A 23,079-nucleotide genomic window follows, 5' to 3' on the forward strand; every position below is an offset into this window, starting at 1 on the left:
TAAGAGATCTCAAAATGTTTTATTAGTTGAAAACTCTAAAATTGAACGATTACAATACTTCCTTTAACAAGGATGGAAGAAAATACAAATATCTATTAATGAATTTCGATTTATTTTTTTTAAATCTGAATAATAGAAAACTGAAATACTTACGGCAATAAGACTAGAATAGAACATCTTTCAACTACCGGCACTTAGAAATGACTATTGGATTGGTAGCCACGGGCAACGCTACTGGGGAGATAAAGCGATATAGGGGCTACTGTTCAACGGATATCTGCACTTAAGGGGGCCCAATCTTGAGGCACTACTACAGTAAACATACTAATTTAACCACAGCTATTTCTGATCTAGTCTTATTGCCTTAACTAGGATTGTGATCGTATCAGATAATCAATTTTCAACGGTATTAAGACATTTTAGAGATTCCGGAAAAGAACATGAAGTGGACTTTGTCCTGAAGCCAGAAGATTGTCCTTAAGCAGGAAATGGTTTTTATTTTGCTCTATGTATTCTGGTGTAGACTGAACTAGGTATTTCCGCAAATAAAGCGCATTCCTCTCCAAATGGAGAAAATAATTGATGACAATATGGTTAGAACCTCCATGCAAGATAATATATTTGATTTCTCAGACGTAGCACGCAAGTTTTTTTGAATATCCTACCGGAATCGTACTTCCATCCAACATAAGAGATAGAATGAACAGTTTGATGAAGAGATTTCAACCTCACTTATCATTAATCTATTACTGAAAGTTCGAGGCTTTCATTAGCTTTCTTAGCTTTTAAAAAAATTACCACTCATTGAGTAAAAAACTTCTTATTTGTAAAGATAATTTGACATAATCATATATAACATTTGATTTACAGAGTTAATAGAAAGTAGATTCAGATAGTTTTCTGAGTCAGGCTTTAGCTGTTGCAATAAAGTTGTTTAATTCATGTGACCGGAAAGACCCAAAGAACTGGCAAGAGAACAGGAAGTGGAACAAGGAGTCTGAAACGTTATTTTTACTTAGAGTGCTTATATTGGAACTATCAAAGACATAAGTACCAGAGTTGAAATAAATTTTAGTTTTATTGAGGTTAGCTAATCTAAGCTGGGATATTTAACGAATTTTTTTGTATGAAGACAAGCCAAGATGGATGCTGTTCATTGCTGTCCAGACTACTTATGTGAGACGATGCAAAATATATCGTATTTACATGTTTAAGTAGGGATATCGCCTATGTAATTGACCGATATGTAGATTTAGATTTAGATTTTGAAAGGCGGGACGGGACCCTACGCCCCACGGCACCGAAACCACCAGAGGCTTATTGTGCCTTCCCCTTTTGAGTCTAGTAGATGAAACTTCCCCTTCTAAGAAGGTTGAGGGCTAGTGCTGCACGAGACCGAGACGAGGCGAGACTTTATGCAGTCTCGATCTCGGTCTCGGTCTCGGTCGCTCAAGTCTCGGTCTTGGTCTAGGACTAGTCGATATATCTCGGTTTTTTGAATTTTTGTTTAAGTATTAAAAATGGTTTGCTATTAATAATCTTTTCAAAAAATGTTATTATTTTCTAATAATTATTTTAATTTATATATTGGTAATGAAAATGTGTGTAAAAGAAGACAACTACTTACACTTCAATGCATCATATGTTACTAATACTGTTATATATCTTTATATAATTTCAAAAAGATGTTGAAAACGCGCTAAATGAAAGACCCAAATAACATATCTGCCTCCTATATCCCTATATCAAGTCGATTCGTGAAATAAAAAATACACCTCCCAACAAACTTCCCGCTCCATTAGTTATGGCTGTTGGTGAAGATAAAGAATCTGATGATTCACCTTTTGACGACGAAGACGACTGCATCAATATTTTTGCACCATTTGCTCAAAAATCAGCAAATATCACCGAAGCATGGAAGACAGAAATAATTAATTATACCAAATTAGACCAAGCACCAGTAGACGTTGACATTTTAGAATGGTGGAAAACACTTGAGAATTCCTTCAAAAATTTGTCTAGAATGGCGAAAGATATTTTTAGTATCTGTGCAACTTCAGTGCCATCGGAAAGATTATTTTCGCAAGCTGTGTTGATAATGACCAATAGAAGATCGGTTAGAGGCGAGACCTGCGAAGCTAATATGTATTGTGGTACTGGGTTCGATTCCCGGCCTTAGGCCTTGGATTTTATTTAATGGTTAATAAAAGACATTTACAGTAAAGTATGTTTGCTAGTCGCCTCCGCCCGTGACACCTAATTGGTAGTTGGACGTAAAGCCCGCCTGAAAATATAGGCGATTACTTTACTTTACTTACTTTACTTATGTAATTCGAAGTCAAATAGATGTAGTACTATTGAACATATATAATAAAATCGTATCTTTTAATAATTAATTCAATACCCGTAATGATTAATTATTAATAAAGAACACAATTTTATAATTTTTTAGCTAAAAATTAATATTTGAAAAACCGAGACGAGACCGAGATTTCTCGACGAGATATATATGATGTCTCGATCTCGGTCTCGGTCTCGGTTTTTCAAATATTAATTTTTAGCTAAAAAATTATAAAATTGTGTTCTTTATTAATGAGATTTGTCTCGTTTCTCGTGCAGCACTATTGAGGGCTTTCCCTACCAGTTCCTTCTGCGCTATAATCTCCTTTGGTCTCAAAGTTCCAAAGATATCGTAGCGCAGTCTATCGATTGCAACGCAATCGAATAACAGGTGAGAGGCCGTTTCTTCCTCTTCCTGGCGCAACCTGCACAACGTTCCGAACTAATAAGCCCTATCTTGAGCAGGTGCTTTCTGAACCCACCATACCCCCGTGATTAGGCCTATAATCAGAGTAATCTGATTTCTATCGAAGTACAGATTCTCTTTGGCTCTTTTATTATCATGAAATTTGTTACAAGATCTTTACTGATGAAAATCAATAAAAATGAGTAGACTCGTTGGTAGTAGAATACTGTTAACACAATTTGGAAATGAACTGTTCTAATTTTACGAGTTTGGTAATAAAAAAAATGAATCAATTGAAATTTGAAAAAAATCTAAAACGCCTTAAAACTTTAGAAGAGTATTAAAAATTAATAATGATCAAAAATAGATGAATCTAACAAAGGCTGAAATTATACAAAGCACCTCTTTTATTATGATTTAATCAATCCAATACCTAATTACGTACAAAGCATCAAAACATATTCATGCTTACGTAAATACTTACACGTGCTATTTTAATAGAAATGAAATTTAATTAAATTTAAGGCACGTGACGCTAAAGAACGCAACGACATCCTACAATCGATTTGTTTATCGAATACATTAATCATAATGGAGTTCAATAAAAATTTTAACAGGAAGTTTTAAATTGTTCTCTAAATTGATAATAACTCGATTGAATGGTTCAACTTGTGAACACTGAAGGATGAACTCTGGAAATAGTTTAAATTATGGCAGATTTATTCCTATTATTAAATAAATGTATTAAATAAATAATTCAATAAAAATATGGTTATTTAGCAACGTAAACTGTTGTGAAAGATGTTTAAGTCCCCCAAACAATGGGGCGTATTCACTTTGTAGACTTTCAGGAACTTCGTTATAGCATGTTTGTTTTTTTTTTGGCATTCCTGACCGATTTTGGGTTTTCAGTCAATATCAGCGTTCGTGTATTCGTTGAATTTCAACTTAGTTTCTGTCTCACAGTTCACATGTTTAGACAAACTTATGCGGGCTGACAAGTTCATCTATGATGCAACTATATTGAAAACAAGATCATTTCATAACAAATATGTATAAACTTTCAAGAGATATTTACGTAAATTATTGTTAGAAAATTCATATAATTGCTCACGCCAGACGTTATGCTTTCTCTGACTTTCAGGAGAAAATAATGAAAGTCACCTAAAATATAAAAACTCTCTAAAATATCCACCCAAAAAAAAAATTTACATAGAAAGGGAAAAAAATGGGCGATCCTAAAAGCCATAGAAAATTAAAGGGGGCTCAACAGGGTCTTTACAAAAGATGTTATGTACAATAGAGGGGGTGGAGAGGGTATATATATGCTTTTGACATATAACCAATCGGGATACGATTGGAGTACGGGGCCAGCCTTATCCCATTTCAGACTGGGGAATTGGCCAGACCCGTATCTAGTAGGTATTTACTCATACAGATCCCTAAGCACGTATTCAAACTTATTTTTGAACTTATTTATTTATATTTATAAATATATATCTTATTTACAAAACTGATGGAGGGTAAGCTTTATATACTTCCCTGGACGCCTATTTTGCGTTTGTCAAATTTTGTTTTTTCTAAATGCTTTTCTCTCCTATATTTTTTCCTAATATAAAAAGAAAATTCCTTAGGGAACTTTATTATTCAAGAAAATCAATATTAAATGAATAATTTATTCTTGAACTTTATTAAGTAGCAAAAAAAGGAAAAATCTGTCAACGCCTAAACTTAAAATTATTTTATTTATATTTTAATTTAGGACGCATCATCATCATCATCATCATCTGATGCTCGTGGGTTTTCTGGAACTTTTTTTTTTCTGTCTGCCCTCAGCATCTAGATTCGAACCCGTGATCTCCGCATTAGAATCCAGTATACGCTAACTACTAAGTGGGACTTAAGAAACAGTAATGAATGATACTATTAGATTAAAAGTGGCTGTAAAAGTTACTAGCAGAACGATCTAAAAGAAATCTATTGGCTCGAAGATTCCATACATTGTCAGCTTTCTATAAATAATGTTCATCTACGTTCAAAGGCATCAATGTTTTGGTGAATGTATTTATGTGTTATGTTCGTAGTTATGCCCTAAACTGAACACAGTTAGGACACATCAACCTAACTCTGCAGTTCCTGTATATTCTGTGCATACATTAGCTGAGGTCGTTTAAGTGTTGTTTAGACAGGATATCCGCAAAGATGTCTAGATCCACTTCCTACTTCCTCCCAAAAGAGTGAAATCGCATTATTGATTACAGCATAACTGCAACCCTCCTAAATATTTGGCCTAAAATACTTGAAAGGGTATCGCTGGTCCTCAGTCTTCTATCTAAAGGTTGTAGGATTCGTCCCAGCTTCAGTTCCTCAATTAGAGCTCAAAGATCAGATTCTCTGACCACAGAAATTGAAATACCCAGGAACATAAAATATTTATTTTTATTTTTTAGATCATTAGCTTACGGTAATTTCGGGCTGCCTAACTTAATTGTACAACTATGGAAGTGCTAAAAATCTTTGTGTTTTGTTTCTTTTTAATCAGAAAAGTGCAATTAAAAGAGTGTTCTGCTTCTATTCAAGTTGAGCACCTTTAATTGAACTTCCGTCCGCCTGACGACACTAACATAAACTTTGATAAAACTCGATTTGCTCACTCTTTCAAGCACCAAACCAATTTAAACTTAATTTAATTACTTGATTAAAAATTACTTTTCTTTTTTTGTAATTTAAATTAAAAAAAAAAGTTCCTGAATAAGAGTTAGTTGTACTAATAAGAGATTAATTTAAGTCACTAATTATTTAAATATCTTAAAGGATAAACAGTATCGATTACGTGTTTCGATTATTACGATGAAACAAACTTAATTTTTCACTTTAGAACCATGAATATGATTTGTTAACTCAAAAATCTGGTACCAACTCTAGTAAACGCTTTTCTTATCGAAACAGTGTACACAAATTTTTTCAAAATTTGAAATTTCTAGAATTAGGGAGAGGGGAAATAGTAAAATATATTCGGTAAAGTGACATATCCGGTCAACCGAATTGGAACAAAATTACGTATTCAATTTCCATTAATAACATACAGGAGAACTTTAATTACACTTCTGAAAGTAGTTTTTGAATGATTCCTCCTCTCTTACAACAGTTCCACTTTTTGTAGACCATCTTTGCAGATGTTCTGCATGATGGAGAGAGTATGGTCCATGTGGAGGATATACCCTGTTGTGTCTACAATTAGGTAACTGTAATGCCAGTTGTTACCGCTGCCTTCTTGATTAAGTTTCATGTATTTAGCTCGTATTTATTATAACTTTAATTGAGCTTTAGCTTTTATGAATTGTTTTCGTAATTTTCTCTCTCCACAATCCTAGGATTGATTAGCGAGGAATGCTAAGATTGTATGCTACTTTATCTAATTCTTGTTCCTCTTTAGTGTTGATACAATGTCTTTCGAGTCTCGGCAGGTTAACTCGGTGAATTTGGTATTAGTTTTAAGCTGTTGTTGAGTCTTTCACGAGCCTCCCAGTTCACTTTATCATTAGATCATTTATTGGACAGCATCCTGGTTTGAGGAAACATTTCTAGATGCTGATCCCCTTTCTAGAATCCGTAATGGCTATGCTTGGTTAACCGTTTCCCAACAACACTGATGCAAAACATAATTAGAAATTCTATAAACTTTAAACTATCCAATCTAAATTTTTTATCAAAATTTAAGTTTAATGAATTAGGATTCTATTTATTGACTCAATTATACGCTTCCTCTAAAAGCCTCCCCTCCACTAGTGGAAGTATCCAATGACCGACCCAGATAGTATCACCCCTGTATCTCTAAGAGCAGCAATAACGCCGCTATCTAACTGCAGATTGCCCTAAGCAACACTTTGAATAATACAAATGTAATATCCGACAGAATTGAATAGCAGCGTTTGCCTTCTTATTTACCTTCTTCTTAATTGGTCATTTAATTTTATATTACAGTTGCACAGAAATGTAATAAAAATAATTCAAATTAAATGACTTTAATTGTAGTTTAGAATATTGCTTTATTAAAACCTTATCAATTTCAAAAAGAAGGTTAAATAGTTCGTAAGATATGAGTTGATATGAGTGAGGTTTAGGAAACACAAACTGTGCCAAGAACTGAAGCTTCAAGGTAGCAGACCTTCTCTCAGAGTATGTAGCTTTTCTAACACATACCAGGAAGGGCGTTAAAAAACACTAGTAGCTTCCAGTGGGTGAAGATAGAAGTACTTTAACTTAGGGATGTTTAGGGAAATGAGTAGTTATCCCAATTTACAGCCGGCTCCCCTTTCTTCCTAGAGGAAAGTGCCCAGGAGAGTACCAGGTCTTGGAGGATTTGTATCCTCTTTAAGCTGTCCCAAATGCTTAATTTTGGGTGGTATTTTTTTTAAAGACTTAGTGGGCGGATGCTTCGGCGATGTTGCAGAGGATAAGTTAGTAGGGCTTATCGTTAGATCACCAACTTCCCTTTTTTCCTCCCACAACTTCTCCAGAGAATGTGGGTATTTCATCATAAGGGAGTGCTTGCAGATAAGTGTTCTCAAGTAGTACCCGGCAGAAAACACCAAGAACCATTCTTGCCCTACTTAATGACCAACCCACTTGTCGAATATCTGTTCGCCATTAGAAAAATATAAAAAAAAAGTAAAATTGCAATTGAATAGATTCTTTTTTAATTGGTTATATTCGTAAATATGGAAAAGCTTTTTTTGGACTTGGACGAACCCAAAACCCCAATGATAGGCACATTTTCTATCATTTATACAGAGGAATCGACAGATGTAATAATGGCCTTTTAACTCCACATGTCGTTTAATTGCTTTTAATTGCTTTATTGCTACTAAATGTTCAATTCTTCCCCATATTACTACGTAAACAGACTCTCAATTACTATTTTATTTTGCTTTTAACATAACTTCGCATAAGAAATTGCAGTTACGTAAAAATATACTTTTTCCTGCATTTTATCATAAAAAAAGAAAAGAGAATATAAATATTTAGTGACCTTGTTGAGAGAAACTAAATATATATCGCAAATAAATGTTTATTTATATATTTTTTCTCTCTGTCTTTTTATTATTTATAAGTGTGCATTTTGATTCAGTAAATAAAAAATGACATGAGTGGATAACACACTTATAACCTTTGAGTAAACTACGCCACATCCGCTAGTGCTTTTTTAATAACATTAATGGTACGTTTACAACGGAGCTGTGAGTATAGATGATAGCAGAGATGATAGCTGATAGAGTAAAATATAATCGCTGATTAGTGTGCACAACGGAGCTGTGATACATGCAACATGTCCGAGTAGTGAAGAAGAGTTTTTATGTTCAGCTGCAACAAAATGGTATATTTTAAAGAAAAAAGATGTAGAAAATATCATGTACATACCATAAATAAAAAAAAGAAGTACTTTGGGCGAATTTCACTATTTATATACAAGGAACTTAGAAATTATCCGGATCGTTTTTTTGAATATGTGAGGATGGGTCCACCCACATTCGACTATATTTTAGAAAAAAATAAGGTCAAAATTAAGAAAACTTTGGAAAAATTATCATGGAAATCCTATAACCATAGAAGAAAAACTAGTGATTACTCTTAATGTAAGCACGATTTAAAAAACAAAATATTGTTTAAAAGTAAATAATAAAATAATAACCAAAAATAATGAGTAAAGACAGCACTAAATAATTTTTCGACGTCCATTTTGAAGCTCCGATACTGGAGTTCAGCTAGCAGAAAAATGAAAAATTCAATTCTATCATCTATGCTCGTTTATAGCAGCGCGGATGAGTCACTAGTCGAAGCTTCGTTGTGCACGCTCACATAAGAATGTACTAGGTTATTCTATAAGCGCTGATGCATCACTGCTATCATCTCCGCTATCATCTATACTCACAGCTCCGTTGTAAACGTACCCTAAGGTTATAAGTGAGTTAGTCCACTTTATAGATTATCTCGAGATCAGTTACGTTTCTGTCAAGAGTTATACTGAAGGGTATTAGCAGATAATGAGGATATGAGGGGATTTTCATGAGCAGGAAAAACTGGTGTAAGACTTACATGGAATCCTCATACACGACTTAACTCAACAGACGTTCCCGACAACTAAAAAGATTATTCGACAACAGATCAAAACTCACTCTGGACAACAAAAGACGTAAGTATATTAGAGCAAGTCTCGGCTTATGGCATCGAACTGTGTGGGTTCAATCAGACGCTCAAATCTCTCCAAAGAATCCAAAGGTTCTTGCAGTCTAGATTTTTCGCTCTTATTGTTGGACGCTCCTTTCTACGTCACAAATCCAAACCATTCACACAGACCTAAACAGTTCCTTGCGTCACACAAGTTGCCGAAAAACATCTTACAGATAATTCCATCTTAACATTCAATCTCATCACAATCCACTTGTACAACATCTATCTTTCAGGACATTTCCAGGCAACACTTCCAGACGTCTTAAAAGACAGTGGCCTCGCGATCTCCTCTCTGATGACGAGAGTCAGTAGAATTTAGAATGTTTTTGGAGTGTTACCGCTGGTAACTTCTCCACTCTGAGTGCTTTATGTTGTTTATTGTTATCATTGTTGCTTACAACGCAATAAAAAGCGTCGATTGTAACTAAATAAACGATGATAAAAAAAAAAAAATTATTGGAGACTAAAGTTGAAGTTATAACAAGAAACGTCTGTCTACAGTACTGAAATCTGCCTGAAATATGACTTTAGTTTTGTGGAGATATTTTCCAAGTAAACGTTCCGTTTGTAGTGCTTTGTCAGGTCTTGTCTTTTAAGTCTGTTGTGAAGATTCCACGTGAGCGGCCGGTCTTAGTCCAAGGTATCGTACTCTGATCGAGATGGTGATTTGTTTGAAGTAGTATAGGGGCAACTACACACCTCTTCCTTAAAGTCGAAGACATAAAGTTGTCCTTAGTTTCATTCAATTTAGTTTTCCATCAACAAAACCATTCTTCAAGATCCCTTAAATGACCTTACCATGACTTTTTTTAGCAACCCAGGTTAGATATTACGAGAAGCGTCAGCTGAATCTCTGCATAGGAAGATAGGATCATTTTTAGCAGTGCGAAGAGTGCAGAGTACTGGTCCAAGGAAGGACTTTATCCTTGGTCTCAGGGGGAACTTTTGCTTCTAAGGACTGGCTGATCGGTCAGCAAGCAAGAATATGGATGTTTGTCCTAGAAAGGATGCATTAGATTTTTTTGTTAGGAGTCGTGTGAGTGGTCGCAAACCCCCCCTTTTTTAAATTTGTATTGTTCCATGGAATGTATTTAATCCTATTTTCACATTAAATTCGTTAAATATTCAGTATATTTACTGAAAAGTTTAAATCTTAAATTTATTGAATGTGCCCTATTTACATACATATACCTTGAGGAAATTAAGTGGATAGATTTGAAGTCATGGTCTGGGAAATACACTTAAGGTTGCTTACAACTTGGAACTTTCTCTGATTTTCCGTGTCCGTATCCTTTGAACGCTGTGAAGAAGGATTTATACTATTTACTAAGGTTGAGTAAAGACGAATACAAGAACGAGAAGTGAGCGGGGTACTTATTCGACAAGAAGTTGAGGTTTTCCATTGGAAGCCCAAACTAGGGGCGGGAGAATTTCTCCATCTCGCAGGCTTGCCAACCCACACTCATACATAATAAAAACAGATCTATAAATGGATATGTACACTCACTCTAACACATACGCATACACGTGGATTACGAAACCTGGTGGCCCAATTTAGGATTAGATGTTCCTAGCTGTGCACAAATATACTCGCTAGCAAATATCAACTATGTAATACATAACAGGAATGGTTGGTAGGGGGGGATGGGAAATAAAATTTCTTTTCAATGTTTTCTTTTGAGCAAAAGGTGAAAATATATTACATCCGCATACACAGTTTTCATTGCAGCCAATAAGAAAAGTCATATTTCTTTAACTTGTGCCAGGAAAATGGAAAACTTTTATTAGAAATGTATTTCAAATCCTGATAACTTATTTAAAAATACTATTCTTGCGCATTTATTTGGAGGCTGATTTTTCTAACGCATTTCTTCTTCTACAGTGAACGGAAGAAGACTTCTGAAGATGAAAATAAAGTAGTGGACGGAGGCGACAAGCATACTTTACAAGACCTACACTACCAAATCAAATCCAGTACTGCAATACATCTTTGTTTTATTATGTCAGTAATATTTGAATCGATGTTATGGGATACATCTTTGTTCAGAGATAAGAAATTACACAGTGGGTCCCTAATGTAAGGCAGTTCACTCCAGAGGTCCTTTTACTACGTCCTTATCCTCACACTAATAATTCCGATGGATTATCCTCAGAACTAGGTACGCTAAAGCCAAAGAGTTGCCTTCATCTACAACCCACAACAGCCCTTAGAGGGATTAGCAGGAAGGAGTAGAAAGTAAATAGAAGATTAATATACCGGAGAAAGAGAACGTTAAGTTGGGTTTAATCGTTGTCTGTGACTTTGAGGAGACGTTATTAGGAGAACTATACGAAAACACTTTTTAATGGAGTTTAGGTTTCGCCAGGAAAAAATGTTTGATTTGTATGGAGACATAAAGCGGAAGGTAATAACCATATTATTTGTGTCATAAAAAATAAACTTATGCAATAAAACTTTAAATTAATTTAATTTCTAACTTTACTGTTTTATTCCGACCAAATTCTTCAATCCAATCAAAATTAGGCACATGATGATTGAAATAAAAGATATTCTGCAATCATTCGTAAACCGTAGTAGGTAGTTGGTGAACGTAAAATAAATGTTCAAAATAATTTATATTTGTTTTTGCATAATTTCATTCTTTATTAAATACCTACGGTGGAAAAAATTGTGAAAAAATTCTAGAGTACATTTTTGAAGCAAATAATAACGATTAAAAGTCTTAATGGCGGAACTTAAAAGTGGTATGTGGGCGTGCAATTGAGTATGGTTTACTCCCACCTAACTGCAATTCTATTGGCCAGTATACACGCCCACCAGACCCAACTACGTTCCGCCATTACAATTTTTAACTGTAAATATCTCTATTAAAACAATAGTTTAGAATTTTTTCACTATTTTTTCCTCCGTAGGTATTTCATAAAGAATCAGTTTATGCAATAAAAATTTAAATAAAAAAATTAATTTAAATTTCCACTCTACTATTTTATTCCGACAAAATTCTTCAATTGAATCAAAACTAGGCAGATGGTAATTGAAATAAAACATATTCTGCAATCATTCATAAACCGAGTAGTTGGTGCAACGTAAAATAAATGTTCGAAACAATTAATTTTTCTTTTTGCATAATTTCATTCTTTATTAAATACCTACGGTGGAAAAAATTGTGAAAAAATTCTAGAGTACATTTTTGAAGCAAATAATAACGATTAAAAGTCTTAATGGCGGAACTTAAAAGTGGTATGTGGGCGTGCAATTGAGTATGGTTTACTCCCACCTAACTGCAATTCTATTGGCCAGTATACACGCCCACCAGACCCAACTACGTTCCGCCATTACAATTTTTAACTGTAAATATCTCTATTAAAACAATAGTTTAGAATTTTTTCACTATTTTTTCCTCCGTAGGTATTTCATAAAGAATCAGTTTATGCAATAAAAATTTAAATAAAAAAATTAATTTAAATTTCCACTCTACTATTTTATTCCGACAAAATTCTTCAATTGAATCAAAACTAGGCAGATGGTAATTGAAATAAAACATATTCTGCAATCATTCATAAACCGAGTAGTTGGTGTAACGTAAAATAAATGTTCGAAACAATTAATTTTTCTTTTTGCATAATTTCATTCTTTATTAAATACCTACGGTGGAAAAAATTGTGAAAAAATTCTAGAGTACATTTTTGAAGCAAATAATAACGATTAAAAGTCCTAATGGCGGAACTTAAAAGTGGTATGTGGGCGTGCAATTGAGTATGGTTTACTCCCACCTAACTGCAATTCTATTGGCCAGTATACACGCCCACCAGACCCAACTACGTTCCGCCATTACAATTTTTAACTATAAATATCTCTATTAAAACAATAGTTTAGAATTTTTTCACTATTTTTTCCTCCGTAGGTATTTCATAAAGAATCAACCTATGCAATAAAAATTTTACATAAAAAAATTAATTTAATTTCTAACTTTACTGTTTTATTCCGACAAAATTCTTCAATCCAATCAAAATTAGGCACATGATGATTGAAATAAAACATATTCTGCAATCATTCGTAAACCGTAGTAGTTGGTGAACGTAAAATAAATGTTCAAAATAATTAATTTTTCTTTTTGCATAATTTCATTCTTTATTAAATACCTACGGTTCTTGGTTCATTGTCTGTTTGCCGGAAACGAATCATGTAAGCAAAATAATAAATTAAAAGTTATTTACAAGTTATGCTGATCACTGGCAGCCATCCATGTACAGAGTCATTTCGTAAAAACCACTTTACCATGTTCAGGAAACGTTGAAACGTGTATTTCCGTGTTATTTAAAGATTAAATTAAAAAATCCGCACGATTACTAAGCAACTTAGGAGATGTAATAGAAATTTACTAGTAACATAGTCAAACTTTCTCTGAGCATACTGCTGTGAATGATTTGTTAACTACGTGTTCAGCATAAACCAAGTAACGATGTAGGAGTTGAAACAATTATGGAAATGATGGACTTTTTAATTGAAATAAAATCTGATTTTATTATTAATTTGGTAATTAGTGAAAGAGAAGCATTTAGTAAAGAAAGTTGAAGACCCAATTAAGTTACATTAGGAAGTTTGTTTTTGAAATTATGAAGAGGAAGTTCTTTTATGTAAGGGGGCATGAGATCCATGTTACGCGATACAGGAAGTGTCAACGAGAAAGATGGAAGAGATTCCGTTTACTTTCATAACATTTTCACTTCCAGTTCAGGGAGAAAACATTCACCCGCTCTGTGGTCACCCGTTCTTCCAGACGCCTGGAGATAAAGTCTGCTGGTACACTTTCTTAAAACCAACTTACTTTACTAATGGAATAGTACGATGGAAATAATCAAGTTATAATCAAGATTTTCAATGGAAAAGTTAAGAGATGGTGTAACAAAAAAGCGGTGGAAATGTTTGGACGAAGTAGTACCGGAAACTTGGAAATTAACCGCAACGTTTAAGTATTTTAGGAGTTCCCAGGGGTAGAGAAGGAAGCGGACATTGTACAAACTGCTAAAAAAAAACCTGTGTTTTATTAGTTTAGATTTGTTTTAACGAGTTCTGGATTAGGAGGGTTTTAATATTTTAATTGAATTTTTGAAGGAAATCGCTTTTTAAGTATTTTCTACAATTAGATTTGTTCTATTTCACTTCTGTTTCAATCAAAACTTAATTTCTACAGCAAATACGAGTTTTAGAGTTCCTTAAGGGAAAACAGGAGTGTGACAACGTAACTCAAAACAGAACTTGTGTGTAAGGAGGAAAATTATAGAACGACCGTTTTTTAGCGCATTAAACAGTTCTAATAAGAATCAAATTCGATTACTCTAATTTCGAACTAAATGAAAATCGATCATTGGATAAAAAGGACAAATTATTTTTACGAACTTCTTTACGAATTGAACAATTCTCTCAGTAACAAAGCATCGTAACGAGTTTTTTATTTTTCTTCGTCCACATCTTTTAAACACGCACAGCCCCCCCACCAATCAGCGTAATAAATATTTATTATCTTTAATTTCCTTAATAGCGTTTTTTCTTCAACTGGTAAAAAGGGAAAGAGTGTAAAAATGTCTAAAACAAATGAAAAAAATTATTGACCTTTAACTTTTAGTAAGTTAATAACTTAATGGAAATATTTTCCGAGAAAATCGTGGAAAATTGGAAGAAAGCCTAGAGATAGATGCATTTCCGGTCTTGGTGTTTTCTTTAAGATCGAAATCTGTTTAACAACTCATTTAATTCTTATTGCTTTTAGTGTGTACAGCGACAGAATTGATATTTAAAGGTTAGTTTCAACGGAAGTCTAACAATGCTCGGATAAAGTCTAAATCTACAATCTATTCTGGGATTATGCCATTATCATTACCCATTATCATATCATTAATCAAATAAATTCCACAATCATCTCTACCTAAAAATGATGACAAGTTCATTTCTTGTGAATTGATTGAGGAAATACGTAAATTGATATAAGTCAAAACTTGCAGCAGGGTCATAATGGTTTATGGAGAAGATTAGATTAGATTAGTGGACTTACGCCCCACGGCAACGCAGCTAAAAGAGGCTTAATTGTGTCATTCCCTTTGGATCTAGTTGAAGAAACCCTCTCCTACTAAGGAGGTTGAGAACTTTCCCTACTAGTTCCTTTTTACGCTACTATCTCCTTTGGTCTCAAAGATTTAAAGGAGGTAGTAGCGCAATTACTCGATTGTAACGCAATCGAACAGCCAGTGAAAGGCCGTTTCCTACTCACCTTGACATAATCTGCGCGACTGATCCGAGCTAATAAGCCCCCAACTTGTACAGATGTATTACACCCTATGTGTACTGTGTAAATGTATTGGGGTGTAACAGTATTTATGTTCATGTACATGTTCTTAGGCTGGGATAGTCGCAGGGACGCCAAGTACCCTGAAAAAGTGGCTAATCCCCCTACGGGAGGGTGCAAAAAACGTTGTTGTTGATGCTGTTCTTATTCAATTCTCTAGAAAACGTCCAGTGAAATTGGCCAATAAAAGTTAATTAAGCAAAGACGTAATAAAGACAGATCTACAACTGAAACTAAAAACTTAATGTGCCCCTACTCCAATCATACATTATTATTAAAAAAAATTATCATCTTAAACGATTATAAGCACAGCTATAATTATTATCTAATAACAACCATAAAGAAAGTGTGTCCAAAGGTTTTATAACAAACCCTATAGATATAACAGTATCTTCTTTCTTTTTATGACATTAAATTATTAGAGCTCTCTTTTCTAGTCCGTAAATAAGACATAAAACTATAAAACACTATAATAAAAATAAATTTAATGCATAATATCTGGGGTGGAAAAATAAAAAAAATTAGCTAGCTTACTAGATCAGTATTTTTATTATATTATTAAATAAAATAGAAATGAATAGGTTCCCGAGAGAATATATATGATACAAAATACATTTATGGACCACTGAATATATTTTACACATGGCTAGAAGTATTGGTGGCATTTATAGTAGTTGATATAACATAAACTAAATAATATTTTATTGAATTTAGTGAAGCTCAGTAGTCAAATAGATTTCTATTATATTGGATAATAAAATGTCTGGACAATAATTATAATATAAATAAATGAAATAAAATGATAATAAATAATATAAGTAATAAAAACACGGCGATATGTTTTATCCCTTTTAACTAGAAATATTTTCTATTAATTCCGGCTGGTATCATTTTTTACTGAAGATTTGATTAGAATTAATAATTCTACTTATAGTTCTGTTTATAGCTTTTAGCTAACAAGCCAATTTTAATTCATATTTGAGGCTGAATGTTCCATTTGAAATTACCAGGGTGATCAGTCAAATTAGAATGGCTTCAGATAACCTGTGTGCTAATCCTATGCTAAAGGTAACCGTTATGAGATAAACAGCCTTGAACTTTGTCCGCTATGTAATCATGAAAAAGGAGAATTTGGGTTATATTTTTATCAGTTGTCCAGGTTACCGTGTAATGGAGGCAAAAGTACCTTTCCAAATATTTTCTACTTACAGCTGAAAGTGTTTCAGCATGCGTTCATTTATGCTACAATCAGCGCATTAGCGCTATAAGTAACCATGATAACAGAGTAACAAATGATACAGGTAACGAGTGGAGAAGTTACCGCAGTGGTAACACTCCAAAACAGTAGATGGTTAGTAACTCTCTGTTCACTTGAGAGGAGATCACGAGGCCACACTTTCTTTTTAAAACGTCTTGTCCCGGGTTATCAGGAAGAATTCTAGAAGAAAGATTTTTGAGCTAGAGGATTTATATGAGATTGTAGGTTGAAGTGGAGTTTTCTGTATCGTGTTTTCAGCGACTTCTGCGATAAAAGGAATGGTTAAGGTCAGTGTGTATAGTCCAGGTTGGGAGACATAAAATGGAGCGTTTAGAATAGTTCGAAGTATTTCAAGATTGAAAGAGATTGAATCCTTTGGAGATTGGAGGCGTTTGAATAAAATCACCCCACACTAGACTTAAAAGAACAGAACTAAACAGACGCTATCGACTACTTAAAAGACTCTTAGACGATAGATCAAAACTCTCTCTGGACAACAAAAAGACTGATTTATACTTCTATTTTATTATTATTATTTATTTACAAGCTTATAGATAAATACCTTTAGCTGGGAGTTGTAACAACAATGCACAAACAGTAAAATTAATATAAATGTACATAAATGAAAAATAACTTAATTAGTTAGACATAAATTACTCAACAGTTATCACTCTAAGAGCAAAGAGCTTCTGAGCTTCAGAGCTTGGTAAATAAAACTGTAGATATCATTAATTTGATTCACACTATTTATATCTAACAACTTGAGAAACTTATCATTTAAAGAATCATTTGAAGACTGATAATAGTTAAGAAAATGACTTCTATTTTAAAACCCATCTGGGCGTATGGAATATAGAGCTGTGGGGTTCAACCAAACGCTCTAATCTCCAAAGAATTCAGTCCCTTCAATCTTGAAATACTTGGAACTATTGTAAACGCTCCATTTTTATGTCTCCCAACCTGGACTATACACACTGACCTTAACCATTCCTTTTATCACCCAAGTCGCTGAAAACACGATACAGAAAACTCCACTTCAACCTACAATCTCATATAAATCCTCTAGCTCAAAAATCTTTCTTCTAGAACTCTTCCCGATAACCTGGTCAAGACGCCTTAAAAGACAGTGTGGCCTCGTGATCTAATATTTTGGAGTGTTACCACTGGGTAACTTCTCCACTCATTTACTTCTACTGTTTACTGTTATCATTGTTACTTATAGCGCCAACGCGCTGATTGTAGCACAATAAACGCAAAAAATAATAAAATAAAATCAGTTTAGCAGAAGTACCATTTTAATAGAATAAGTTTGGTGAATTTTTAGTCATTTTGTTTTTTTCTTTCAAGCCATAACTTTTCCTTGCAGTCAGTGGCCATGATGTTTTTCTTTTTGAGGAGGAGGGGGGAAAAGAAACGACCAATCAGCGTTGTTTTTAGTTTGTGGTATAAAACAAAAAAAACCTTTTGGAAGGGCTCGAAATGTCGCAAAAACGACTGGCAGCAAATTCTAGGACAAAACCCTAAAAAAAGAGAAAGGGTTTTTTGTTTTTAGTCAAAGATTTGTGTGTGACAATTTATTGTTGGTACATTGCCCAGAATAGTGGCTAGCACAGAGATACCATCTGTTTTTTTCTTAGTTTTATTTTCAAGTTCATGGTTTAACCTCTTAAATTAATTAAAATAGGTAACTCTGGGCGAAAGATATGATAGGATGCGAGTCTGCCAGTCTCATGTGTGATAAAGAAAAGTCCATTGTAAAGACGTTTAAGTTCTTTTTTTGATAAGAAAATCCTTCTCTAAGTTCACAAAAGACCTTTTGAGGAAATGAAATGAGTACAGGAAATCGTGAGACAGCTTATGTGGGTTCGTTAAGCACGTGAATCCAGTGGTATTTTGGGGCATTTATCGATAAAAAAAGAAACTGGACTTTTCAATTAATTTTCCATGAAAACTGCCGGGAAACCTAATATTTAAATGAATATTCTGCGCTCACCCAACCGAGGCACCCCCAAAATTCTGTATTTTATTCTTGGCTTGCACCAAGTTTTTGAGAATATAACCCATAAGCATTTTTTTTTTTAAACTTAGGATAATATTTTTACGCAATGAGTAAGATATACTCAATTCCAATTTTACTAAAACTGAGATATACTTGAGATTCGGAATTACATCTATATCCGTTTTTTATTAACGAGGTATCCTAAATAGATCTATAGATCCGTACACTCAAGCTACAGCATACCTGATAATTAGACCACACCTGCTCTTCTAGGTAAGTTCTAGAAAAAGAGGCAGGAGCGGAAAGGCAGGAGATCTCCTCGTATACTATTCCTAGATCTTCTGAAGAAAACTCCTTACTATATAAGATGGCCACCACCCCACGATCTCCAAGGAAATCCTACGCAAGAGCCAGCAAACAACCTGCAGCCAACTTTAACCTTCCCACACAATGCCAAACCAGATGTTCTGAGGATGACTGCCATCAGATAAGGAGAACCAGACTCATCAGGGAAGCCAGTCACGATCAATCTCTCGCCGTGCCACTAAATTCTTTCACTCTAACACCTCCCAAGATATTCTGAAGGAAACTAAATCTAGAACCTACTGTTTTTTTTTTGTTTTCAGAAAACGCCCCAAAATGGGATGGTGAACCTGACAGCCAATCTCTGATGCCAACATAACCTCAGCCCTCACCAAATTGGACCAATCTTCCCCCATCAACGATAATAAAGAGAGTCAGATCAAAAAGAGACAAAGAAAATGAAGTCATGCCAAAGTCAAAATTAATTATCTACTTTAAAAATAATCACGGCACACCTTTCACTAAAAAAGAATTGGTACATTTAAGTTCATCACGATAACTGACTAAAACACAATCTATTAAATCAAAATCAAATTAGTGGAAGACCAGCAGGTGAAGATAATCACCTGGTTATTTATTAGAGAGAAATTAATCAAACGTATTTACATTCATTAATTTGAGTACATGCAAGTACAAACACGCACACAAAGCCAGCTGTTGATTGGTTGCTCAGCATAGATACTCAACCAATGTATATATAGACGTAAGAAGATATCCAAGATCTAGATTTAGCTCTGCTTTGAAATCTGTCTTACTAATTGTTTCCCCTCCCACAATTAACTTGCAATCACTAATTATGTGATAACAGGTAATTACATAGGTAAATTGAAATATTGATCTAAACTAGAATACTGATGTTGCAAATAAATTGAACTAAATTAATCACTAACCAATTTTGTAAACAACTATTATTAACTATTATTCGCATAAAATAATTCTATTTTAATAGTTTTATTTTGTAATGTACAATCTGTATAAATATATACAATAAGTAAATAGGAGTTGAATGAGGTGAACTGGAGCGGGAAGAGCAGGAGGAGAGAAGCTACCCAGCGGTAGCACTCTCTATATGAGATAGGGGAATGTGAGGAGGAGAATATGAGTAGGAGAGGGGAGAGATAGGAGAATAATGGCGTTTAGGTCTTCAGACTGTAAGGAAGTCGCGGGGCCGTTGGCGATTCAGTCGGTGAGGAGTATTAGGGATGTCAGAAGAAGTGAGAGACTGTACAAGAGGATTAGAGCTACTCGAGAGAGTAGTATGGAATTTTTGGTATTTAGTCTTAGCGAGTTGGTCTATGAAGGGAATGTTGAGGTCGTTGTGAAGAGTGAGGTTAGTCACCGTAGAAAGGAGCGTCAACTATCTGTCAACAGGAGTTTTGACTGAAATGTCTTGTACAGTCCATATGTTTGTAGGTTTGGCTGAACCTCACAGCTCTAGTCCTGTATGTCCACATAGGTTTTGAGAATAGTACTGTATATTAATCGTTTGAGTTCAATGGGCAATTTGGAGCGTCGACCAATTAGTCTGTAAAGCAGTTTCGCACGTTTCGTCATTGCTTGTCTTTTAAGTCTAGTGTGTGGGTTCCACGTGAGTCTTTTGTCTAAATAGAGCCCAAGGTAGCTAGCACCAGATCTGTACAAGAAAGAGGATTGCTGTTGAAGAGGACAGGTGGACAGGAGTCCCTGTAAACTTGGCCTATTTTAATAGTAAAATTAATAATAATGCTAAACACTGAAGCAAGTCTTCAAAGCACTTTAAGTGAATGCTGCGACAGTATCTAAATCAAAGAAACACCTTAAACTCTGAGATTTTTCCGTTTTACAATAGAACTATGCTGAACATAGAAACACGGATTTCATTGATAAATTTAAGATCTCTTAAAGAGAATGAAAACTTAATCTTTCGAGAATGTGACGTGATTAAGAAAACTCATGGGAAAATCATTCTTTCTGTGTTTTGTGTAAGATGAGACGGAATAGATATTAATGGAAACTTACAATTTTTCTAATCGTTAAACCTTTTTCCAGGGACAGATGTGTACCATTTAGATGACGAAGATATTGGTAACTGAAAACAAGAACCACGAAGTACGAACCAAGTGGATGTTACAGTCTGTTGTGGTTACAATCAGGTGTCGCTGCCACTGCCACTTTGATTGGGGTCCTTTATTTAGTTTAAGTTACTTAAATAGTTAACAGTTCCGTTAATGACTTAAGTACAGTCCTTTATTATTGTGTTTGTTCAGTTATTTTTCTTGGTCCAAAATTCCAGGATTATTGCTGATGAAGCTGTAGTTAAGTTTTGTCACATGAAAAGCTAAGCCTGCTATTTCCGGTTCTGTCATTCATTTCTCTCCTTTGTATTGTTCCATCATTTCCTTTTAACGTTGCAAAGAAGGCAGAATAATGGTGCCTTGACTGGCCAGTTCCTGTTTTTGTCAGGAATCTTGGAATTGGAATTTCCTGTTTATTCAACTTTCTTGAGGATTGAGAGGCTGCGGCAGAAAGGTCCATTGTAGAGGCTCTAATATGATTTGTGTAAAACAGTTTCTGAAAAATCTCTTTTAAGGAAGAAATGGACGTTTATATACATTTTTGGATCGGTTTAGGCCTGGTGATGAGTTGTGTAGTCTTGTCATGCATTATCGCTTGTTGATACCGTGTTTTTATTGGTTGTTTTCTTGTTTGTTTGAATGATTCCATCGCTGAAGCACGTCTAATCAGATTTGTTGCACATTGCTTTTATTTATTTATTTATTTTATTTTTTTTTAAAAAAAGGCTATTGCATTCTGTTATTAAATGTCGTTTTTAATATTTCGTCATTTCCTTTAAAGATAAGGAGAAAAAGTCTTGTTTTTGTACAATCAAAGCTCGTTACCCAAAACTAACGGGATATCTAGTTCTTTAATCTAATAAGTATTAGTTATGTGAAGTTAGAATGAGGATTAATATGAAGCTCTAGAATTGGAGCTGCTAACTGTCAGAGAAGTTTCAAATATGTTGATTCCTTCTAGAATGAGTTTTAGGCAACAGAGGAGAAAGGGTCTTAATAGAGTCTTGGCTGGCGGAATAGGAGCTAAACCAAAGAGGTGGTGGCATGCTAGAAGAGAGAGGTAGGTAGAGCTAGTGGAGGATCGATCTAGTAAACAGAGCCTGGAAGCGAGAGGCCCGTTGAGTGAATGATATCGAGTGGAGTTACTGGGTGAAATGGGATGAGTTTGTGCGGGATACCCAGTTTTGGCGCTAGTACATGCTATGAAGAGGAGGCTTCACTGTTGAAGCTACCCACCCATCTGGCCTATATCCCAAGGAAAATGGGATGGCTGGTTCCAATCTTCCCAAACCGCCTCCACTTAGTTGCTAATCTTCTTCCATCGCTACGCCATCTCTCTCACTCTCTCTCTACGTCATTCTACAACATCACTCAAATCTCTCCCTGTATTTGACACTCGTGTTTTACTATTAAGAAATGTGAATTGAAAATCCACAATTGCGGTACCCCCTGGTTATAGCTTAAATGTCAAACTTCAAAAACACCTTGTTGATTTTAATTTTAAGGGTTTCCAGTCTTGGCATCGTTAAGTTTACTAATTTTAAGTTCTAACCGGAAATACTTTATTTTAAAATTCACTCTTCACTGCCTTTAAAATTGGAAACCACTAGGAGGAAAGAGGATACTCGGGTACTGCGAAGTTGATGTAGTTTGTCCACTTCACTAACTGGTGATGATTACACTATTTTAGGGTACGTTCACAACGGAGCTGTGAGTATAGATGATAGCAGAGATGATAACTGATAGAGTAAAATATAATCGCATAACTGAGCTGTGATACATGCAACATGTCCGAGTAGTGAAGAAGCAACAAAATGGTATATTTTAAAGAAAAAACGCTTTAGAAAATATCATGTACATCCTATAAATAAAAAACAAAGTACTTTGGGTGAATTTCACCATTTATATAAGGAACTTAGAAATTATCCGGATCGTTTTTTTGAATATGTGAGGATGGGTCTACGCACATTCGATTATATTTTAGAAAAAATAAGGTCAAAATTAAGAAAACGTTGGAAAAATTATCATGGAAACCACAGAAGAAAAACTAGTGATTACTCTTAGGTAGGTAATGGTTTTATTGA

At 34.4% G+C, this 23,079-nt stretch overlaps 1 protein-coding gene across 3 annotated transcripts in view; it reads right to left on the bottom strand.

Annotated features, from left to right (window-relative positions):
- Positions 1 to 23,079, bottom strand: part of LOC141446872 (dopamine receptor 1-like) — a 306,607-nt gene that overhangs the window by 49,731 nt on the left and 233,797 nt on the right. Inside the window, exon 1 of one of the 3 annotated variants that reach the window (XM_074113789.1) lies at positions 154 to 257. The exons of 1 other annotated variant lie outside the window; for it this stretch is intronic. The gene's annotated coding sequence lies outside the window, so the exon portion shown is untranslated. Of the gene's footprint in view, positions 1 to 153; positions 258 to 23,079 lie in introns of those variants that run through there. One more of the 3 variants, XM_074113786.1, reaches the window with a different exon arrangement.

Source organism: Rhodnius prolixus, unplaced genomic scaffold (assembly GCF_049639745.1).
Source record: "Rhodnius prolixus isolate KJV_2025 unplaced genomic scaffold, Rpr scaffold_7, whole genome shotgun sequence".
Classification (NCBI taxonomy): domain Eukaryota; kingdom Metazoa; phylum Arthropoda; class Insecta; order Hemiptera; family Reduviidae; genus Rhodnius; species Rhodnius prolixus.